Source organism: Amyelois transitella, chromosome 17, assembly GCF_032362555.1.
Source record: "Amyelois transitella isolate CPQ chromosome 17, ilAmyTran1.1, whole genome shotgun sequence".
NCBI classification, from domain to species: Eukaryota; Metazoa; Arthropoda; class Insecta; order Lepidoptera; family Pyralidae; genus Amyelois; species Amyelois transitella.
The window spans coordinates 835,468-856,626 of NC_083520.1; the positions used below are offsets into that span (position 1 = coordinate 835,468).

Below are 21,159 nucleotides of genomic sequence, written 5' to 3' on the forward strand. Positions count from 1 at the left end.
CGACTAAGGGATAAACGTACCTATATTATTTGATTCTTTTTTTAGGCGATGGGTTAGCAACTTGTCGCTAACAGCTCTCATCAAACAGCTGAACGTGCCCTGTTAGTATTTTGATGACTGTTGGCTCTGTCTACCCCGCGGGGGATATAGACGTGATTATATGTGTGTAGTGACAGAAGTAATTGGAAAAAACTAACATACTGTGCCGACCCCACGTAAAAAGTGGGAAAAGGGTAATGACAAAGAGAAGGATAACAGCATTTATTTTTAACCAAATCTATCTTAAATATCAAATCTTCTTATTTTTCGTTATTTGACTCAGATTTTTTACGGGAAAATAATACTTTCAAAAGACTGACTGCTCCTCATGACCTCATGTCCTCTTCTATCACACATACAATAAAATTTTAACTCACGACACGAGTCTGTTTGTTTGTTTTTCTTTTTTTCTCACACCCTTATTTTATTACATGCGCAGATTGACCTGCAGTAGCACCTATGTCATAACTGAAAATCAGCGTATTGCTCAATAGCAATAAATTCGTTGAGATGTGACCTTTTTGTATTGCTGCAACTCACACCCTTATTAATTTGTATTTCATTTGAAATTGTAAATTGTGTTGCTACACACAATTTACAAGATTTTAAAAATCAAATACATTAATTATCTATATATCTATCTATCTATATGTATGTATGTATTTATTCTTTAGAATATGGAAACATTTTCTCGTTCAAAATTTGCTTCGAAAATTGTTCACTGTTTTTGATAGTCACCCTGTATGTATGCATAAAGTTTGTATTCGAGGGTCGCCCTGAGGCATCGATTTGCCTGATAGATTGGAAAATCGCCCTTCGCCCGAACTGCGCTGCGGAAGAATTGGGCACGTTATTCCAAACTCCCTTATCATGTCGTGGTTTAAGGGCTCTGAATAATATTTACGTGTTTTTCCTATAAAATTTCTATATAAGAATGTAAAAAGAAATCTTTTTTTTAAGGCCAAGTGCGTATTTGCGTTTTTTTTTACAAAATTTGTGTGTACAAAGAAATCTTTTCTTAAAGTCCAAGTTCACCATTGTATTTGTTTTTGGAATAATAGTATTTAGTTTGGGATAAAGCTGAACGTGGCCGTTCAGTCTTTTAGAGACTGTTGGCTCTGTCTACCCCCTAAAGGGTGATTATATATGTAGGTATGTTTTTTCAGACTATACGTGCAGTAAGTATTTACAAACAAGTTATAAATGAATGTGGATGAAGCGAAGGAAGTATGCAGAGATCGTGGCAAATGGAAAGATGTAGTCTCTGCCTACCCCTTCGGGAAAGAGGCGTGATTATGTATGTATGTAATAAATATTTCATTATAATAACATAATCATATACTGAATGATTCAATTGTACCTCTATATTCTATCAAGAGCATATTTCAAAATTATATATCACCCTCGACGCCACTAAAAGCGATAAAAATAAAATCACCCCAAATATCATTAGGCGTGTGGACACACGTGTGTCGATTCTGCACTTAGCGTCCCGGGCACTATCGAGTTAGCGTAATCGAGTTGGACGGCCATATCGATATATCGGCATTCGAGTTGGCGATTTCGAGGCATTGCACGCATGCTTAATTACACACACATACGAGTATCACGTCTTAAACTCTAAAGGTCCGAGCACATCATAGACTGGTCAGAGGCGGCGTAGTTTGTAACAAATAAAAGTAACTCTACATACATACATACATATGGTCACGTCTATATCCCTTGCGGGGTAGACAGAGCCAATAGTCTTGAAAAGACTGAATGGCCACGTTCAGCTATTTAGCTTAATGAAAGAATTGAAATTCAAACAGTGACAGGTTGCTAACCTATCGCCTAAAAAGAATCCCAAGTTTGTAAGCTTATCCCTTAGTCACCTTTTACGACAACCATGGGAAAGAGATGGAATGGTCCTATTATTTTTTGTATTGGTGCCGGGAACCACACGGCACTCTAACTCTCCTTTCCCTTATATAATTATTTAGGTGCCATTTTTTTTTAATCATGACAATGTGTATACGTCCACAGTTTATAATTAAGATCTATATTTGTAAATTGACGTCCGGTGAAAATGCTGCAGTGTAGATAGTATCCGCCGCTTCTTTTACACGGTAGTAGATATAATTATTATACTTAAGTTATTCTGACGTCATTAAGAGATACCTTGTATACTAAAAGTCAACACACAAATATACGTGTATTCATACACACATTTAATTACGTCTATATCCCATGCGGGGTTGACAGAGGCAACAGTCTTAAAAAGACTCAGACTACTACCACCGATATAATCAAAATAGATTATATCGGTGGTCTTTGAGTATTTTTAAGAAAGTCTTTTTTCGTATCAAAATCATTAATTCCACACAGCCAAGAAGTTTATGAGATAAGAATCTAAGTCTATCATTTAATTACGTCACTTGACAGGATAGTGGATGGCTTCGGGGCGCTCCCGGGGCAAAATGTTAAACTTTATAAAGCAATCAGTGTTCAGAGCTGAGCTGAGATTATTAAGCTGAGCGTTTTATTTTTGCTTTTTCTAAAGTATCTAATTGTTTAGTAAGTAAATGCTTTATTGTTCACTAAAGGAGTTATTTATAAATTGATGTGTAGTTCTTGAACACTAATTTACTTAGAAACACTGTTAACATGTATAGTATATCTACAGTTACAAATTCTAATAAATTGAGTATTAAATGAAAGTTACGACAGGTTCTGCGACAATTTTTGGTCGACAAAGTGTAGATCAACTCTCAAAAGCAATGTTTTTTAAAATAATTCATTGTTAAAATTGTTATTGTGTGCCGTGTGGTTCCCGGCACCAATATAAAAAAGAATAGGACCACTCCATCTCATTTCCCGTGGACGTTGTAAGAGGCGACTAAGGGATAGGCTTTTTAAACTTGGGATTCTGATTTAAGGCGATGGGCTAGCAACCTGTCACTATTTGAATCTCAATTCTATCTTAATGCCAAATAGCTGAATGTGGCCTATCAGTCTTTTCAAGACAGTTGGCCCTGTCTACCCCGCAAGGGATATATACGTGATTATATGTATGTATGTTGGCATTACCTTTTCCCACTTTCTTAGGTGGGGCTAACAACCTATCGCTATTTGAATCTCAATTCTATCATAAAGCCAAACAGCTGAACGTGGCCATTCAGTCTCTTCAGGACTGTTGGCCCTGTCTACCCCGCAAGGAATATAGACGTGGCTATATGTATGTATACATACATACATACATAAAATCACGCCTCTTTCCCGGAGGGGTAGGCATATGTATGTATGTAGGTATGTTAAAAATAATATTTATGTATAATGTGCAGGTTTCCTCACGATGTTTTTTTTTTTGCCTCACCGTAAGAGCATCGATTAGTGTTTAAACTGGTTTAACTTTGAAAATAGTCATGGTCGAGGTGTGATTCGAACCTGTGTCTTTATGCGCATCACGCACTTTAACCGGACATCTTACCGATTCGACCTCCTTACCCCAAACTCAACCAATTACGATAAATTTTAATCGAATAAAGCTGCAGGTCACAACTAGTATAATGATAAACTGAAATTACCATAGAGGAGAGGGATCTCTTACTCTCCCTACGGAACAGCATATTAGGCCCTCCGGTGTTTGCCATTCACGATACACACGGACTGCTAGGACGGCGAACAAAAATAATCTATTCGCTCTTAAAACATCATTTTTAATAGTACCTATATTTCGAAGTGTATTTCAAGATTATCGGAAAGTCTTCCGATATTAAAGCTAAACTAAATTTAAACAAAATTAAAATCCTTATTTGAATTTTAAAACTAACATCAGTATGTATTTAAAAATTATTTGCTCTTTTAGTTAGCTAATCTACAATTTTAAAGAACATTCGTGGCTATCAGTTGCTGATATAATGAAAACAAAATTAAACTTGCTACGTACCACGAATATAAATTCTTTATTATTTACACAATTTTATGGATCTTTGCACCAACTTGTCACTATTTGAATCTCAATACTATCATAAATTAGTTTGTTTGTTATCTCTTCACGGGTTATCTTCTAAACCAATTTTCTTGAAATTTTACAGATGTATTTATAAGTCTGGAGAAGGACATGGGGGTAACTTAAATCCCGGTAAAAACTTAAGTTTCCGTGGGATTTGCGAAAATCGGTATTTTTTTGCGGGTGGCGCTAATTTCGTCGCTGTTTTGTAGGTGGCTTTTGATTTGTCCCTTTTTGCAAGTGGAGCTAAATTCACGCGGGCGTAGCTAAACGTAAGAAATAAAGTAATAAATAACCAAAGACAAAAACCATATGTTATACTTAGGCGCATCAGAAATCCGAGCAAGCTAGCTGAACTATTCACCCGTGTGTACCACCTGTGCAGCACACGGCTTGCTCTTCAGCGGTGCGTGAAAACTCCAATTACTGTTTTGTTTTACACTGCAATCTTACATTCAACGAAATATTCACTTTGTAAATAAATCCGTAAGGTTTAATTTCGCTCGTTTCGTCCCATATCGGGCAAAGCCAGGTGAAGTTGCGGAGATGTTTATTATTATAGCGCTTGCCAAGAGAGGCTTATTCGGGGTTATTGACCTTCTGTTTTTGGCGTGAGGTCTCGGGATAAGAGTATTGTCAGATATGACTGGCTGGCTATAAAATTATTATTAGCTTTATAAGAAATTTTAATTTAAAATATGAAAAATATGCACAGATAATATATCACCTATAACTGATTTTAATTTTTTCCGTTGCATTAACGGCCACGCTTCATAATACGGACTCTGTTAGTGTGTACTGTGAAGGTAGTTAGCGGGTTAACAACTTGGCCGTAGAAGAACATTCTGCCCGCAGACGGAGCTGTAACCCGCTGGTTTTCAGTCGCTCAGTGACCACGGATCATTGTAACATGATTGAAGGAAAATCAAATAAAACGAACTAGTCATTTCAATCAAAATTCCGTTCATTCGAATTCAACAATTGAATTCTATTGCGTAGATTAATTTGTTTTCACCAAAAGACCTTTCAGGGACACCGACATGGATTCGCTAATTGAATCTCCATCAGAATTATTAAGATGAATCAATACAATCGGTTGCACGTTTTCAATTGACGTAACCTTAATAAAATCAGACTACTTTTTCTACTACTCTGTCACTATTTGAATGTCAATTCTATTATTAACACAAATAGCTGAACGTGGCCATTCAGTCTTTTCAGGACTGTTGGCTTTGTCTACCCCGCAAGGGATATAGACGTGACCATATGTAGGTATGTATGTAATTTTTCTACGGAGTTATGAATGTGGATGAAGTATGCAGCGATCGTGTCAAGGGGAAAGTTGTAAACAGTATGTCAAATACAAAGTGTTGGTAAAATAAGAATCAATGTACATATTTGTTGACATCAGAACAAAACTAAAAAATAAAAGAAAACGCCTTAAACCTAAAAAACCTAACAAATTGCGAAGTTCATTGAATGAGAATGTAAACTACATATGGGATGGAATCCCTGCCCGTATCTTTTATAGTTTTCTAGAAAAAGTTGATTATTTTTCCCTTTACATATTAACTGCTTTTAAATACATAAATACATACACAATCACGTCTATTCCTCTTGCGGGGTAGACAGAAAGAATAGTCTTGAAAACGACTGAGAGGCCACGTTCAGCTGTACGGCTTAAGGATAGACTTGTATCAGGTTGGTAGCCCTTAGTGGCTACGAAAAGAATGCCAAGTTTATAAGCCTTCCCCTTAGTGGCCTTTTATGACATCCATGGGAAAGATGTGGAGAGATCCTATTCTCAAGTACCGAGAACGGCACGACAAAGCTTATTAAACACAACAGAAAACTGAAAATCCCGATCCGCCAAACATTTAGACCCGTAATTCACCGCCCACAAAAGTCATGAATTTCATAACGGCCAAGATTTATCCGCCATTACGACGGCTGCCGACGATAAATGAAAATGGACAGATTATTTCTTCGGCCGCACCAAATCCAAGTAATAAATAATTCGGCGGAACGGCCCCTGGGTCGCGGCTGAAAGTACCCAGACTTGCATTTTTTTGGGGAGATTTTGAAGCAAATGTGGAGAGTACAAACCTTGGAATTCGATATACGAGTAATATATTCTTTCTCTTAAATTTATGAGCTAACTCTTGTCGGTGGAGTTAAGTGGAGCGTTCTCCATTCATCACGGGAATAATATATTCAACTAATATTATAAAGAGCCGAGCTTGCATGAAGAGAGTTATGAATGTGGATGAAGCAAAGGAAGTATGCAGGGATCGTGGCAAGTGGAAAGAGGTAGTCTCTGCCTACCCCTCCGGGAAAGAGGCGTGAGTTTATGTATGTATGTATGTAATATTATAAATGCGAAAGTAAGTTTGTTTGTTCGTTATTTCTTAACGCGTTATCTACTAAAAATCTTTTTTAAATTTTGCGTATATAATTTGGGAGTCTGAAGAAGGACATAGGGTACTTTTCATACTGGTAAAAAGGATAATTCCAGTGACATTTGCCAAAGACCTGTTTTCTTTTGTAGGCGGCGCTAAATTACGCGCGTAAAGGTGGCGCTTAATTCGCGCGAACGAAAAGCGAAATGAGAATTAAGATTATTTTGAGATGTTTTTTGATAATTCAGATTATTCCAAATATCTGTCAATATTTTAAATTTAGCTTTCTCAAGTCAGATTTGTGGATGAAACGATAGAAATATGGAGGGATCGTGGCAAGTTGGAAGATGAAGTCTCTGCCTACCTCTCTGAGAAACAGGCGTGACTTTATGTACGAGTATATATACGTAACAAGCCAAACAAAGTCATTAATAAAACACCGACTTAATGTAGTTATATTCCTGAACACACGATATTTTTGCTACCAACATTGAAAACTTGTAGGGGGAAAATAACTAAAGTATTGTAATAATGCCGTGTGGTTCCCGGCACTATTACAAAAAAGAATAGGACCACTCCATCTCTTTCCCATGGATGTCGTAAAAGGCGACTAAGGGATAGGCTTATAAACTTAGGATTCCTCTTTTAGGCGATGGGCTAGCAACCTGTCACTATTTGAATCTCGGTTCTATCATTAAGCCAAATAGCTGAACGTGGCCATTCAGTCTTTTCAAGACTGTTGGCTCTGTCTACCCCGCAAGGGATATAGACGTGATCATATGTATGTATGTATGTATTGTAATAATTTATAGAGTTTTGATAAGAACCTTTGGAGGGTTTTTTTTTATTTATGTGATCAAAGGTGTCACCACATAGAGCAAAGGCATATAAATTCGATTGCAATTTTTTTTGCCGTGCCGTGTGGTTCCCGGCACCATTAGAAAAAAGAATAGGACCATTCCATCTCTTTCCCACGGATGTCGTAAAAGGCGTTCTAGGGATGGGATAGGGATCTCCTAAGGGATAGGCTTATAAACTTGGGATTCTTCTTTTAGGCGATGGGCTAGCAACCTGTCACTTTTTGAGGCTCAATTCTATCACTCAGCCAAACAGCTGAGCGTGGCTTATCAGTCTTTTCAAGACTATAAAAGGTCAATTTGACGCTAATAGCATTATCTACCAGTCAAACCTATGACTTTGGTTTATATGAACCCGGGGGCATGTTTTTCTGCAGACAAGTCGTACAAGCAGAGAGAGAGAGGGAGTGATAGAGAGAGGGAGAGATGAAATACGTTCGTTCGCGTAATTGAATGATTGTATTTTCTATATGCAAAATTTCATTTCTGTCACGTGTTATCTAATTCGTTTTATCTGTGCAAATACATTTGAGCGTATCACTTCGTGCATATTCATGAGATCCCGGCCTGGTCCTAATACAAATACGTGTGATAAAATATTGGCACAGCCTTCGAGGGGTCGGGAGATGGCTTTATAAGGGAAATTGGTTTGTTAAGACTGTTGCTATGCTATCTTATATCCGTATTTAAACGCGTGTGGTGCCGTGTGGTTCCCAATATAAAAAAGGATATGACCACTCCACCTCTTTCCCATGGATATCGTAAAAGGCGACTAAGGGGCAGGTTTGTGTACTTTGGATATCTTCTTTTAGGCGATGGGTTTGCAATCTGCCACTATTTGAATCTCAATTCTATCATTAAGTCTAACAGCTGAATGGCCACGTTCAGCTGTATGGCTTTATGATGGAATTGAGATTGAAATAGTGACAAGTTGCTAGCCCACCATCGTCTGAAAGAAGAATCCAGTGTTTATCAGCCTTTTTATATATATATATATTTATTTATATAAACTTTATTGCACGAAATACAAATGTACAGCACAATCGGCGGACTCAATGCTAGAAGCATTATCAGTCAACCATTGGGTCTGACAGAGAATTTTATGGTCATACATTTCCTAATTTTTCATTAAGCCGAGCAGCTGAACGTGGTCATTCAGTCTTTTCAGGACTATTGGCTCTGTCTACCCCGTAAGGGATATGGACGTGACTATATGTATGTATGTATGTACATTTCCTAAAAAAGCATTTTAAGATTCGGCAATTTACATGCCAACTTCTTTAGCATGCTTGCGGTTTAAAAGACCAATGAGCAAAACCTATAAAGAGCGGTCGCAAACATTTGAACACCACGCCAACGTACTCCGTCACTAAACAGCTATGAATATTCAGACACCAAACCCGGGCCCGTCGCGTCTAACAAAAGACCTACCTGCGTCATCAATCATTCCTTACCGAGCCACAAGGGGCAAGTCTCAATTTTGCAAATTAAACCCTAAATCAACGGCCCTAAGTCCATTTTCTAATGCGCTAGTCGATTTATGGTCGTACGTCTAAAAATACTTGACCTACCATATTTTTCTCTCATAAACTGAAATTCACAGTCGCCCTTACATTTTTATCGAAATGTTATGCGTTAATGGAGAAATATGTGCTGGTCATATACTTTTATTTCAATTTCAATTCATTTATCAAAACGAATTTCAAGATAAGAAATGTAATCTTTTATCAAAATCAATTTCGAAGGAAGAATAAGAATTCTTATTTTGAAACTTGTTTCCATAGATCGCACAACCGACTCCCTCTATTACCTCTTTACGATATAAGTATAAGTAAAAGTATTGATCACTGTCCCAAAATTAATTACAACAATAATTAAGTAAAACAACAAAACAAAAGGCGGCCATTGTCTGAGGGCACAGGAGAGTAGGCAGGGGGATGAAGTTAGGAATTTTGTTTTTATTGTACAACTCAGAAACCCTTTCCACCCTGTCTCCCTTTTTTTAGGGACTATAGTAAGCATGGGCCGAATTCTGGGTGTCGGAGTGGTAGGAAAGAAAAAAAATATACAGTGTGCGCTGGATATTTTTCTTCCCGTGGGATTGTAGAAATCAATCAAGTGAAAAGCAACAAGGAATGCAGTCGATTCCATTGAAAATAGCTTGGTATTGCAGCCTCTTCGAGATTGTTGGCTCTGTCTACCCTGGTTAAAGTAATATGTAATGTATGTTGAAATATTTACTTTTTAAATATGTTGGTTGCTTTCATACTTGTCAAATAGCCAAGAAAAAAACTGATTAATACATACCAATTTCGTGGTATTGCGTAGGAGTTATCTGAAACAAAAAAAAATCATCATCAAATGTCAATGAAATGATGTCAAATAAATATGATACAGTCAAATTCCATTTTAATACTTCCATTTTAATAAAATTAAATACTTCCAAATGTCACAAAAATACTTAGGGGTAGGCTACGACTAAGGGACTCACGACTAAGGGATAGGCTTACAAACTTGGGATTCTTTTTTTTCGGTGATGGGCTAGCAACCTGTCACTATTTGAATCTCAATTCTATCATTAAACCAAATAGCTGAGCGTGGCCTATCAGTCTTTTCAAGACTGTTGGCTCTGTCTACCCCACAAGGGATATAGACGTGACCATATGTATGTATGTCACAAAAATAAAATATCATAGCTACATTTATTACATAATTTTATCATTTGAAAATTCATCTAATGAATAATAACTTTTTTCAATTTTATTTTATTTTTTTAATTTTGCCTCGACTGTCCTTGAATTGTCCGAAGAATTCAAATTGAACATTCAAAATTTTTATTAATTATTATAGAACACTTCATATCGCTCAATAATTTTCAAATCTTTTGGTTTCACAACATTGGTTGACGTCAAATTCCGAAGGTTATTTATCAATAGGCTGACTACTATGCCCGCTGGTGATTAGTCGCAATGCGGCATTCACCACTAACAATCGGAACACGTACTACATACATACATATAGTCACGTCTATATCCCTTGCGGGGAAGACAGAGCCAACAGCCTTGAAAGACTGATAGGCCACGTACAGCTGTTTGGCTTGGTGATAGAATTGAGATTAAATAGTGACACGTTGCTTTATTTATAAGCACATCCCTTAGTCGCCTTTTACGACTTTCATGAAAAGAGATTTAGTGGTTCTATTATTTTTTCTATATGTGCCGGGAACCACACGACATTAATATACAATGAAAAAAAAATTTAAATGTGCAAGTTTTTTCACCTTAAAAGAAGTTAAAATATAGTGTTTATATTATATACTTTAATTAAATCATTACCTTGTTCTAATTATACACCATGACATACATTTACATACAGACATACAACACCTGTCCTATTTTAGGGACACTGTCCAAAGCTCGTTAAATCTATTTCCGTGACAATGGCGATGTGCTACGCCGTAGACCCTCGTAGCTACGTAGACTCGTAGACGCTCTACGACCCGTCTCGCGCGTGATTCTGAATAAGTTTTTCAAAATGATGGGTACTAAAGAAGTGTACAGGAATCGTGGCAACTGGAAAGATGTAGTCTCTGTACACCTCAATGGGAAAGAGACGTGATTTTAACTATGTATAATTCATATTAATCGTATCGCCCTTTACAGCTGCTTTTTTTTCTACGAGTATTCTAATAACAATTTAAACATTAAGCCAAACAGCTGAGCGTGGCTTATCAGTCTTTTCAAGACTGTTAGCTCTGTCTACCCCACAAAGGATATACACGTGACCATTTATATGTATGTACTAATTACATTACATTTACATACATTTAATTTAATTGTAAGAAAACTACCTTTTCTTGGTTGAAATCTCTAACTTATGAAGAAACAGAAAATTTATTAGAAATCCCTGCTTAAAAACTAAAATTATTTTGTTTTGGATTCGTGATGGGTATATGTCCTTACGTTCATTTCGTTTTGTTATTACTTATTATGTTTTATTTCATAATTCTTACATTTTTTTTTCTTTTGTTTCTTTTGTTTTTATAGACAGGTACATACCAAATGTACTTAAACTAGTGTAAGGTTTACCTGCATTGTATACACTTGGTTCAGAGTAGGAGAGGCTGGTAATCTGTCATACAGGTTTTCCTAGTACAGACACCAGTCTCTCACATATATCATTATTTTGTAACTGCATGGTTCATCTTACTTCTTTTTTTAACTGTTTAATTCTATGTGAGAGAGAAAAAAATAAAGATTTATTTATTTATTTATTATTTATACATTATGTCACAATGTTCTAATGATTTTAATGGGTATATTTACACAGAGTCGAATTGTTTCCGACCAATAAATTTCGTTCATTCGTTCGGCTTCTCCCTCGGGCCCTGGGCACAGGACCCCTGCGAGCTTGATTGGCCACGAAAACTTACTCACAAGGAAAACACGTGTCACGAATTAATTTAACTACCTTCCGAAAATATAACTATTAACCGTTTGTTCGCGTAAGAACAGAATCGCTTTAGACAAAATTTATTTATTTATTTGTAGAAATATGTTCAATGTCTCCATTACCACTTTATTTTATTTGTTTGTAGTGGCCTTACAGTCTTTCAAGATTATCGGCTCTGTCTACCCCGCAAGGGATATAGACGTGACTATATGTATGTGTGTATGTATCTGTGGTTTCTGAGGTATTTGTAGTAATGATTATGTGTAAATACTCGTATTATATAAGTATGCCTACCATTATGGTAGGCGTACACTTAAGGCAAATTTAAAATCTGTATTTGTAAATTAAGAATCAAGAGTACCCGAAACCAACAAGCTTGCATTAAGAGAATTAGGAATGTGGATGAAACGAAAGATGTATGCGGGGATCGTGGCAGGTGGAAAGATGTAATCTCTGCCTACCCCTTTGGAAAGAAGCGTGATTATATGTATGTATTGGTAAATTGACGCATTTTGTGAAAATGCCGGAGTGATTAAAAAAATATTCTCTTTTACCCTGCCACACTGACAGTCAAGTCAAATCAGTACCAATAAAAAAATCCCCTGGGTGATGCCTCCTCTGAACACGAGTGTACGCTAATCTAATCGCAGGGAATTGATGTGTCAACGACACACTACACCTTTATCGTTCATTCATTCATCGTTCCGTTTAGATAAAAAAGAAAAAAAATTAGGTTGTGCCGTGTGGTACCCGGCAATAATAAAAAATAATAATAGGACCACTCCATCTCTTGCCCATGAGTGTCGTTAAAGGCGACTAAGGGATAGGCTTGTAAACTTGGAATTCTTTTTTTAGGCGATGGGCTAGCAACTTGTCATTATTTAAATCTCAATTCTATCATTAAGCCAAACGGCTGAACGTGGCTTATCAGTCTTTTCAAGACTGTTGGCACTGTCTACCCCGCAAGGGACTATAGACGTAATTATATGTATGTATTTGTGGCAGGTATTTCTTCCATCTTTTCTCTCTTTCCTACCAAATATTTGTCAATATAGTATACCCTGGGGCTCCCTCCCCTGGCCGCTTCGATGTGCAATGCATGCTAATTTAATCACAGGAAAACGACCTGTCATCAACACGACTTTGAACGCGAACGATTGAGATTTTGTTCAAGAATTCTACTGAAACGAGTATCTGTATAGTATAAAGCTGTATTGGAGTGATATATTAATTGTGAAAACAGGTATTTGGGAAGTGGTATTAATAAGTTTTGTTAAAAGGGAACTTTAAAAGTCGCGGACATGAACCTAGGCAAACGAGCATTGACTTGATCAAATCAGAGAAGTTTTGGTTCGTTTTGAGGTTCAATTCCCAACTACAGTATTTTCTTACATTTTTTTTTTTTACTAGAAATACAAAATACATTTTTTGTGGTTCTTGATCAATTAACTTAAAAACACCGGTCGCCCAGGTACTTTCATATAATTATATTTATTCCAAAAAAATTGGGGCAAAAAAATACTCGCGAATTCCGCTCCTGTCACAAAGTTTTACCATCAATTACAGTTTAAATATTTGATAAATTGTCTTTTTCCTCGAATATATTTTTTCGTACACCTTACTAGTTATTTCAGATAAATGATTGAATAATTAAGTATTGCTCAGTTAAATAAAACATTAGTAAAAAATATTACATTTTAAAAGTACAATTTATCGTGTGTTTCTTTGAAACCCCATTCAAATTATAAAAGTAGATTTTAATAAAATCCTATTTTAATATGTGGCCGGCTGGGTTCTTTGTGTGTGTGATAAAATAAAAACTTAACACAGATTAACTCAGTCTGTATTCGCGTTTTACTTATATTCTCGTACACATACATATTCTTTTAAAAAAATAATTTTATACGGATCCCTCGACGATCCAAATCACACTTGAACAATAAAAATTATCCAACGTCCATTATAACTATGTCTTCTCATCGTGTACATTACCCACAACAGCCTGTGGGCCGAGCCATGTTGTTACAGAGGGTGGACCCCAGCCCCTGTGGCCCGGGGTTCGAAATCAAGGGTGCTTGTTAAAAGCTCCAACAACAAACAAGCCTATGCTTTTTGTTAAACCTCTTTTTGTGACTTGATGGTAAAATATGGTGGCCATTTTGGTTGCCGTGTGATTTTACAAATTGTTTCATCTTTCATCTTCCTCTTGGCTTTTAATCTAGTTGCATCCTTACGTGAAGTGAGTGCCGTGTGGTTGCCGGCACCAATACAAAAAAGAATAGGACCACTCCATCTCTTTCCCATGGATGTCGTAAAAGGCGACTAAGGGATAGGCTTGCAAACTTGGGATTCTTTTTCAGGCGATGGGCTAGCAACCTGTCACTATTTGAATCTCAATTCTATCATTAAGCCAAATAGCTGAACGTGGCCATTCAGTCTTTTCAAGACTGTTGGCTCTGTCTACCCCGCAAGGGATATAGACGTGACCATATGTATGTATGTATGCATCCTTACCACTCTGGAGAGGAGCCTAGGGTTTGCCTTTGACCATGGATCCTGGATTAGGTGAGTCAGGACACATACAGTTGCCTGAATTAGTAGGTTCCTCATGTTGTTTTTCCTCATCGTAAGAGCATCGGTTAATATTCAAACTAATGTACATAACTTCAAAAATAGTCATTGGTACATGGCCCGAGGTGGGATATTAAGATTCTTTCATATTTCCTAAATATTGTATCTATCTTTATAATAAAAATTTTACAATAACAATGAACTACGATTTTTTAAATTAACTATGAATAATTTAAGATGCACTTTAAAATATGTTACTTCATTTTCGTATTCACAGTCAAAAGGGACATCAAAGGGAGGTACTGGGGTGAATGACCTATATAATTTATTCGTGACGCTTCCACACGGGTGAAACGTTCATGTATGTTGTACTAGCGACCCGCCCCGGCTTCGTACGAGTAGCGTTTATAGACAGTATCCTTTCAAAATTTTAAACAGGAACAAAATCCGTCCACATCTTTCCGAGATAAGAGCATATGTACATATTGACAGAGAAAATATGACTGAAACTTTATAACATGTTGGGATTGACTTAAAGTATCTGCGCTTTAAAGCAGGTCTTACAGCAGATAACAGATCATTAGGCTTATATATAGAAAAAGCTATTTAATTCGGGGCTATTATATTTATAAAGCTTATAAACTTGAGATTCTTAAAGATGGGCAAGCAACATGTCGCAAGTTTTGAAACACAATTCTGCCACTATTGAATGTCATTTTTGAATACAGATAAACGTATGGCCTTCGAGTCTTACTATTTTAGTTCTGTCTACCCTGCGAGGGATGAGACGTGATATATTGTAATAAAAATAAAAAAAAATGTATTAAAAACATCAGTCCGCCACTGAATGTTTAATGAGGACACGCGACCAACCTTACATCGATTCCAGACTCCTTTTTTGGACAAACGTCACTGACCTTTGTGTAATGAAACCTCTTTTTTAGTATCAAATTTAATAATACATAAGGATTTCCAGTTGCGGGGCACACAGAGCCACTAGTTGAAAAAATTCAAATTACTATTCAAAATTGATATTGTAATAGAGACATAAAACATCGCTCAAAAAAAAATCCCAAGTTCATCAATCATAAGCCTTACCCCTTAGGCATAAGGCGTTCAGACAAATGCGGGCCGGGTTCGAAGAGTTTCTTGTATTTAACAAATCTGTGCGTTCAAACGCATTGCTTGTGACCTGCATTTGGTGTGATCTAGTTTAATAAATTAAATATATAAATATAGGTTAGACAGTTAAGATATATTATAATAAAAATCACATTAATTGTTGTTACCTTCCAAATTAAATATTCATTTCAGACAACATATTAAGGTTGACTGGAAGAGATTGCTTTAGCGATAAGTCTGCCTTTGTACCTCATAACCTGTGTTTTTTTTTCTCTGTATTTCCATTTCTTATGGTAAGAGTTTATCTATCTAAATTCGGTTGTCGGATGTGTTGTAGCTTTCGGATGCCGGCTCTGTCTACCCCGTTTAGGATAAAAACATGATATATACGTATGTATGTAAGTACTAAGTTTAAAGATCGTCTAGACAGACGCTTGCTGTGTCATGTGCAGACCGCGTAATGAGTATCTGGTACGTGCTAAAAATGCTCTTTACAAATAATAAATAAATATATACGGGTCAAATTAAACAGATTGAGTTGGCCTCGAAGTAAGTTCAGATCTTGTGTTACGAGATACTTACTCAACGATACTATTTTATAATAAATACTTACAAAGATAAGCACGAAGACCCAGGGCAATCAGAAAAACTTCGTTTCTTATCATGTCCTGGCCGGGATTCGAACCCGGGCCCTCCGGTGTCACAGACAAGCGCACCACCGCTGCGCCACAGAGGCCGTCAAAGTGATATTTACACAATTGTATGATGCATTTATGAATACAATTAATAAATGCATCATACAATTGTGACAGCAGAAAAACAAGTGGATGGATTGAATGACTGACAGATTTTAAACTTTCGCGTTGCATCATAGTTTTTATAAACATACATACATACATATGATCACGTCTTTATCCCTTACGGGGTAGACAGAGCAAACAGTCTTGGAAAGACTGATAGGCCACGTTCAGCTGTTTGGCTTAATGATAGAATTGAGATCCAAATAGTGACGGGTTGCTAGCCCACCACAGTAGAACCACACGGCACAGTAGTCATTAGTTTGTATAAATATTATTATTATTAGGTTTCTTCTTTTAGGCGACGGGCTAGCGACCTGTCACTATTTGAATCTCAATTCTATCTTAAAGCCAAATAGCTGAATATGGCCTATGAGTGTTTTCAAGACTGTTGGCTCTGTCTATACCGCAAGGGAAATGACGTGATTATATGCATGTATTTATGTAAGGATCATCCCCGTATTATTACGTACAAAATGTAACTATTGACTTAAAAATAGGGTTTTTTTTACAAACGTAAAATAAAAGATTCTTTCATTTAACCCTAAAAAATTATACACGTCAATGTTAATTTCGGTGCCGAAGTATTTATTTTTATTCAACCCCTCTCAGGTCAAAAGCAAAGGTCAACATCCAATAATGTCCTTTTCGTCGCGAGTCAGTAAATTAGTCAGACACCTCTATTGAAGGTGAAACATCGTCTAGACAGAACGCCGTCTTGTCTAGAACTCAGGACTTCATGAAGGAGGAATGTTACCAAGTCACAGGCTAATTCTTTGCTACAAATTTATGTAGGTATATCTTTTGTCGTGAATTTAAAATAGAACCACCACTTCGTATCTTTCTCACGGATGTCGTATAAGGCGACTAAGGTATAGGCTCATAAACTTGGGATTCTTCTTGTAGGCGAAGGGCTAACAACCTGTCACTGTTTGGATCTCAATTCCATTATAAAGCCATTCCAGCTGAACGTGGCCATTCGGTCTTTTTAAGACTATTGACTCTGTCTGCACCGCAAGGGATATAGACATGGTAACATATATATATATATATATAAATGTATGTATGTATGTATGTATATATATAAATAGAACAAACTCAAAATAACACATTAAAAATAAAAACAGAAATGCGAAACTTCAAAAGCGTGTCTTATTCCAGTTTTCAATTTGCGTTAAATTGCAAAAGTTTATACAGACGCGGCAATGGAAAATATCAATCTGGTACGTTGAAACAACGCGGTGGAGTTGCGACAAATAAAACTTTCCTCGGAAATAAAGTAACTCTGTCTGTCTGTTACGTTATCATGCCTAAACCATTGAACCGATTTAGATGAATAACGGTACAAATATCGAGTTGACCCAAACCATTGAACCGATTTAGATGAAATTCGGTACTCGTACAAATATCGAGTACAAATATTGAGTAACAGACGGTACAGAACAGGTGCTCGGAAATAAAGTAACTCTGTCTGTCTGTAACGTTATCATGCCTAAACCATTGAACCGATTTAGATGAATAACGGTACAAAAATCGAGTTGACCCTGAGGTAGAACACGTAACAGGACAGGTCCTCGGAAATAAAGAAACTCTGTCTGTCGGTAACGTTATCATGCCTAAACCATTGAAACGATTTAGATGAATTTCGGTAGATACAAAAATAGAGTGGACCCTGAGGTAGAACACAATCTATTGCGAAATTATGGGAAAATCGGGTTAAAAAGGAGATGACAGATTTACAGTAAACTTACGGCGGACTAAGTACATACATAAAATCACATCTAATTTCTTCCGGGGTAGACAGAGCCAACAGTCTTCAAAAACTGATAGGCCACGTTCGGCTGTTTGGCTTAATGATAGAATTGAGATTCAAATAGTGACTGGTTGCTAGCCCATCGGCTTAAAGAAGAATCCCAAGTTTATAAGCCCTTCCCTTAGTCGCCTTTACGACAGCCATTGGAACGAGATGGAGTATTCCTATTCCTTTTTTTTTTATTGGAGCCGAGAACCACACGGCACCGGACTAAGTCGCGAATATTATAATTATGATGATAAGTTGGTTATCATTGTATATTACTATCTCTATACTATCCTACTAGTCCTACTACTATTATAAAGGCGAAAGTTTGTATGGATGTTTGTTACTCTTTCACGCAAAAACTACTGAACCGATTACCATGAAATTTGGTATGTAGGTAGCTGAAGACCCAGAATAACACATAGGCTACTTTTTATCCCAGAGTTCCCGCGGGATTGATAGGGTTTCCATGCGGACGAAGTCGCGGGCGGCCTCTAGTTTAAAATATAATAAGACGATCACTACAGGCCATCTCTTCGGAATCTGTCGCTTTACAGAGTCACAAACTCCAGAACTAGCCCCCTTTTGCATAAACACGTCAGGTGTGTTGTCTAGACTGTGGGGATCGCAGACAGATAAACAACGCTATAACATTTGAGAGTCAAACTTGTATGTGTTCTTTGTACATACATACATACATACATACATAAACTCACGCCTCTTTCCCGGAGGGGTAGGCAGAGACTACCTCTTTCCACTTGCCACGATCCCTGCATACTTCCTTTGCTTCATCCACATTCATAACTCTCTTCATGCAAGCTCGGCGGTTTCGGGCACTTTTGACCGATACAGATATATAATCACGTCTGTATCCCTTGCGGGGTAGACAGAACCATCAGTCTTGAAAAACTGATAGGCCAAATTCAGCTATTTGGCTTTAATAAAGAATTGAGATTCAAATAGTGACAGGTTGCTAGCCCATCGCCTAAAACGAGAATATCAAGTTTATAAGCCTATCCCTTAGTCGCCTTTTACGACATCCATGGGAAAGAGATGAAGGATTCTTATTCTTTTTTTGTATAGGTGCCGGGAACCACACGCACGTGTTCTTTGTCTATAAAGAGAAACCTAATACACGGGATTATGCAAAACTAGCCCACACCTGCCGTTTGAGTCAGCACATATGTTACCTGCTGCATTTGATGTTATGTAAATCTATGAAGAAATATAGGAGTACATAAAAAAGTATGAAAAAGGCTTATAAACTTAGGATTCTTCTCAGACGATGAACTAGCAACCTATACATACATATTTTCACGGCTATATCCCTTGCGGGGTAGACAGAGCCAACAGTCTTGGAAAGACTGATATGCCACGTTCAGCTGTTTGGCTTAACGATAGAACTGAGATTCAAATAGTGACAGGTTGCCAGCCCATCGCCTAAAAGAAGAATCCCAAATTTATAAGCCTATTCCTTAGTCACCTTTTACAACATTCTTAGGAGCGAGATGGAGCAACTAGCATCCAATCATTATTTGAATTTCAATTCCATCCTTAAGTTGTACATCTGAACGTGACCTTTCATCTAAGCCAACAAGAGGAATCCCAAGTTTATAAACCTATCTCTAAGTCGCCATTTACGACATCCATGGGAAAGATATGGAAGGGTTCTATTCTAATGTGCCGGAAACCACACGGCACATAATTGCTTTCTAATTATACATTAGAATAGAATAGATTCATTTTCCAAATTCGATACAACGTATCACTTATTGACGTCACATCACTTAAATCTAATTATAACTACTACTACCGCTTCCAAAGCGCATGTGTAGAGGAAACGGCGGAACAAACTTCACTGCAGTAATACTTCAACTATTCACCCCTACTGAACTTAATATAAATTCCATTTGTACTCGCCCCTGTACCAGCATATTTTCTTATTAGAATGTGATATAGTGTTAAAAGGATTCCCCCTAGTAATAAATCTAGCGTGAAATCTAGTCTAGACATTAGACAACCTAAGACCTGCCATTCCCCTGGAATCTTTGTACAGATTGGAGGAATAATAGGACATTGGGGACATCTTGAGTCAGGTGTAAAAATTATTCCAGAATTTTGGCATAACTTATCGCCATAACTGCGTAAGTTTTCTAACAATTGCCTTTTTTAACCACAAATGAAAAATGTGCTTTTCAGTTTGACCTGTATGTATACATATACATATATCTATGAATGTTTTTCCGCGATTATCTTGCGTTTTGCTGAAAAAAAAGCTGAACGTCGCCTATCAGTCTTTTCAAGACGGTTCTGTCTACCCCGCAAGGGATATATATATAGGGTCACAATATGTATGTATATACCTATATGTTTTTAAGATACGACCAATTTACCATGATCCCGGATTGACCGAGTCAGGTTTTTACACGAAGCGACCTTTACAGGAGAACCTAACACACATTGGATCACGGTAACACATTCATTATTCTGAAAGTGCAGCTTTCCTCAAGATTTTTCCCTCACCGTAAGAACATCGGTTGGCACTCTAACTAATGTATATAACTCAGAAAAGAGTCACGGGTTCATAGTCGAGGTAATTTTTGAACCGGTGGCCCCGCGCATTACTTGCGTATTTTAGCCGGCCACCTTAACCGTTTGACCACAGATCTCGTAAAATACTACTGTATATAAACCCACTTTCGATTAAATATTGTAGCAACACATTTAATCAGAATCAAAAGATGAGTAAGTATTAGCATGTATCTTTAGTTAAATATACATACATACATTTGGTCACGTCTATATCAATTGTGGAGTAGACAGAGCCAACAGTTTTGAAAAGACTGAATGGCCACGTTCAGCTATTTGGCTTAATGATAGAATTGAGATTCAAATAGTGACAGGTTGCTAACCCATCGCCTAAAAAGAATCCCAAGTTTGTAAGCCTATCCCTTAGTCGCCTTTTACGACATCCATGGGAAAGAGATGGAGTGGTCCTATTCTTTTTTGAATTGGTGCCAGGAACCACACGACACTAAATAATAACAGTTAAATATGTTAAACGATATTTATGCACACGCCATACCGCTCCGAAAATTCATCTCTCCTCTCATGGGTCTACTGGAAGAGATTT

The 21,159-nt window shown here is 37.0% G+C and overlaps 1 protein-coding gene across 2 annotated transcripts in view; it reads right to left on the reverse strand.

Annotated features, from left to right (window-relative positions):
* The window catches only part of LOC106134651 (stress-activated protein kinase JNK), a 109,005-nt gene that overhangs the window by 47,213 nt on the left and 40,633 nt on the right, over nt 1–21,159 (reverse strand). For both annotated transcript variants that reach the window (XM_060948826.1, XM_060948827.1), the window contains one exon: nt 9,594–9,621. The gene's annotated coding sequence lies outside the window, so the exon portion shown is untranslated. The remainder of the gene's footprint in view (nt 1–9,593; nt 9,622–21,159) is intronic.